The sequence below is a fragment of the Octopus bimaculoides genome, chromosome 20 (assembly GCF_001194135.2).
Source record: "Octopus bimaculoides isolate UCB-OBI-ISO-001 chromosome 20, ASM119413v2, whole genome shotgun sequence".
Taxonomy (NCBI): Eukaryota; Metazoa; Mollusca; class Cephalopoda; order Octopoda; family Octopodidae; genus Octopus; species Octopus bimaculoides.
In genome coordinates, this window is record NC_069000.1 from 35,084,457 (window position 1) to 35,088,785 (window position 4,329).

A 4,329-nucleotide genomic window follows, 5' to 3' on the forward strand; every position below is an offset into this window, starting at 1 on the left:
ATAATACACTCAAGATTGAAGGTGGTGAGCTGGCAGAATCGTTAGCACGCCGGGAAAAATGCTTAGCGGCAATTCGTCCGTCTGTACGTTCTGAGTTCAAATTTCGCCGAGGTTGACTTTGCCGTTTATCCTTTCGGTATCGATGAATTAAGTACCAGCTGAGCACTGGGGTAGATGTAAAAGAATAACTACCCCCTCACAAAATTTCAGGCATTGTGCCTATGGTAGAAAGGATTAGTATTATCATTATTAAGGTGGTTGAGCACTGGGGTCGATGTTATCGACTTAGCTCCACACCGAGGGGTAAATCGATTACCGATATTACCAATATTAAGCTATATTAGCCGGTACGTGTAATGACAGTTCCTTCTGATTGGACCCTACAGATGAGGTGCCTGAGGGCTCTACCATCACCACCCTCGTAGGAATAGTGGGAGAAAAAGATGGACGGACGGAGAAATTAACTAATGCATTTTTCATTTTTTGAAAAATGATAGAATGTGCTATGATTTAAGTAAGATTTAACAGTTATTTCTAGCAAGTTAGTCGACTGTGTTGGGACCTTCACGACAGCTCGTCTCTCAACTTCTGTTCTTTGATAGCATTGGACAGCGTCGCGACCTAGAGTGCTCCAATCTCAGCTCGTACATTAGACTTCTCTTCTAACCAAAGCTGCCCTCCTGAACCGTCGTAATCAACGATGAGTGATCACCAAAGAGGATGAAGCAAAGAGGCGGTGTTATATCTTCGCAGTTCGGCCATTTAATCTTTTTGATTAAGCTTAATGATTCGTGATATGTCATCATTCAGTTTGTCTTGCTAAGCTCCAGATACATTAATGTCGCCATTTGCCGTATTTAAAATGTTGTTAATGAGAAAATGGAGGTAAATGAAATAAAATAAAATTGGAGACGACGGCGACGACGAAAACGATGTTGTTGTTGTTGTTGTTGTTGGTAGTGGTGGTGGTATTTGCGGTGACGGTAGCGGTGTTGGTAATTAAGAATATAGCTGCGTAATGTGAACACCTGTGCAACCATTACGTCTTACATCGCCACCGACAGCAGCAGTAGCAGCAGAACCTCGATGACTACTATCACCACCACCACCTCGTTGCTACTATCGCTACCACTTCGACCGCCACCACCACCACTACCACCACCAATGCCACCAGTCCATCATTACGATCTGTATCGCCATCACACCATTGTTACTTCCTTTGTCTCACCACTTACACTACCATCTCAACTATCACCCGAACCACCTCCTCCACCACCACTTCTATCACTAGCACAACCTCTACCACCACCAACACATTCGCACTACCATGGCTCAGACCATCACCACCACTGACACCGATATCACGATCATTATCACTAATAAAATCACAAACATTCGATCCTGCTTCGTCTTGAGCTCAGCAATGCAAAACCTTTGAAATACATCTATCCTCGTTTATCACACGGATTCAGTTTCAAGGAAAGACAATAGAAAACAACGCCAGTGATAAATGAATCATCTCCACGCACTTTATAAATGGAACGAATAATTGATTCATTGACACCAAACTCACTGCCCCACAGCTACGATGCTTCTCCCACCATCTTCATCGTATCTCTACTTTTACCTGTATAAAATACACTCGTAAATACAAGTGATAATCAGTGTCCGGTGAGCAACTGAGCACAGTGGATAGTTGCTGAGGCGCGTTTTTTCGGTTTAAGCGGAGTCTTCGTGTGATCGTGTTATCACAGATCAATCCGTGATAAGCATAACATGGTTCATTATTGAGTGTACCGTGTTATCTTGGATAAGTGATTACTCAATCAGTGATAAACGAGGCTACATGTATTAAGTCAGTCTTCATTCCTATAATGTTTTGTTTACTGAACCATTAGTTACAGGGAACGTAAGCAAACCAACACTGGTGTCAAACGTTGGAAATAAACACAACGACCCGCATACTGCTTTTTGCACGAAGCTGAATTGGATGGTAGATATGTATGTGTTTGCATAGTAATGCACCAACTTCAGTATTCGATCCTCAGAGGAAAAGATGGGGGGGGGGACACACACAAAATTGCTAATCGATTTTCGTGTCTAACCTCTCATGTGGTTATGAATGTTGAGTAATGACCGAAAGAGAATGCTCGCGAATACAAGTGGCCGAAAGAGGGTTCTTGTGGTAGATCTCGACAGAGTACGTAGCTCGGAGATCAAGAAGTCTCTTCAGGTCGAGCCGCTACGTCCTCGCATTGAGAGGTCACGGATCTGGTACTAGGAACACGTGATCAGAATGTCGCAAGGAAGGATTGCAAGACGGTTTCTTCAAGCCGAGAAAATCGGCAGGAAACTAAGGAGTAGAACAAGAACGAGATGGATGGATAATATTCATTGTCTCTGTTGATCACGCTTGGAAATCCAGCCAGAAAGTGTAATGACAATTGCTTCTGGCAGGACCCTATAGAGGAGGTACCTGAGGACTTTACCCCCACGACCCTCCTAGGAATAGTGGGCGGAAAAAAGGGGGTGGATGTTGGTGGAAAATACACCGTCAAAGATAAATGCTTCATTAGTTTGCTGCTTTCATCTTCTGTCCTCCTTTGTGAAAAATCCCATGTATCAAAAGTTTACTTGGTATAAAAAGACGTGGAGCATTCACAAAATAATAATTTCGGTTCTTGTAGAAAATAAGGAACAAATACCAAAGGTCTATGGAGCAAGTAACCAACTTTTCATTAAAAAGATGATGCTGGCTGATGCAGAAAAGCGCAAAAGAAATTTCTGGTGTGCCTAGATCGATCGGAGAAAACTCTTTGATGCAATTCTGCATGAATGGGCTCACCGAAATACAAAAGTTCATTCATTTAATAGCACAGTGATAAATTTAATTAAAACAGCAATGATTAACCGGCACACGGTTTTTTTTTTTACCATCTCTAACATCATTCTGGTTGTACGAGTCAATCACCCAGAAATACCTCCAGAAATATTTCAAGGCAATAGTACACTTGGTCATCATTATTTTTCTGTAATTGGTACTCTTGAGTTGACTAATTCAATAAGTCGGTTCGGGTTATTATAGAAAAGAAGAGAAGGAGACATACTTAAAAACTACTCTTCATAGCTGATCTAACCATTTTACTTGAACGGGTTTTCAAAGGACATTAAAATGTCATTTTTCAAAATTGGAAAAAATGTAGAACGTTATCAACGACAATACAAGGAGGCGAATTAGTTAAGCCTGGCAGAGGATTCGCTACTCAATGGATTTGGATAATTAGTCATTGGATTAGGTTTAGACATAAATGAGAACAAAAATGTATGCGAAATGAAGATATGTTTTATCTGTTTTATCTTTTATTGGTCTCAGTCACTCAACTGTGGCTATTTTTTTTACAAATCAATTTTTAGACACTATTTTCTAAACCCGGCAAAGTATGTAGAGGGTGCAAATTTTGATTTTGCACCGCCTAAAAATTTTACGAGGTGCAAGCGCAACACCTGCACCCTCTGTTCCCAGGCCCACGCAGTATGGGACTAGACCCGGAAATATGTGGTCGCGAAGCGAACTTCTTAACCACAAAATGGAATCGAACGCGGCATCTTGTGATTGCAAAACAAACTTCTTAAGCCCGTGGCCATATTGCATCCATAAAAAAAGAAAGAAAAAGATAATAATTGTGTATTAATAATCGATGGAGCAATAAAAAGTGCCTATGTGTAGAAAAGCATGGCAAAGAGATGAAGGCGTATATTGACTTCGTTGTAATATTTAAGCCGCGGTATATAGGAAATATGTCCATCATTTGTTGTGTATATAGTATTGCTAGAATGAAATACAACCGATTTTCTAAATACATCGACAACGTTATTTATATGTATACTTGTCTGAATGAAACTTGTGCAGTTTGCATTACATATTTTTAGGACTGCTTCATTCCAAAGTTTGATTCATATTTTCTTTGCGTGTTTTGATGATTTCTTTTGTAAGATATAAGTTAACAAATTCTTGGAGAGAGAGACAGAGAGAGAGAGAGAGATGGGGGTGTGAAGAAGAAGAAGTAGTCGATATATTGACCAAAATATTTCTTTGACTGGTGCTTGACTTGTTTTATCGATCCCAGTCGAATGAAAAGCAGAGTTAACCTCTGTAGGAGTCGAGCTCAGAACGTAAAAAGTTTACAACAAAACCCTTCAAGGCATTTTGCTTTTCGCCTCTTTACAACCAATCTTGTCTTCTCAACACCCTCTTTATTACTAATGCAGCCTATTTGAAAACGTTGACACTCTGAATGAAGAAAGACAGAGCCGGCCAATTTTTGCTTC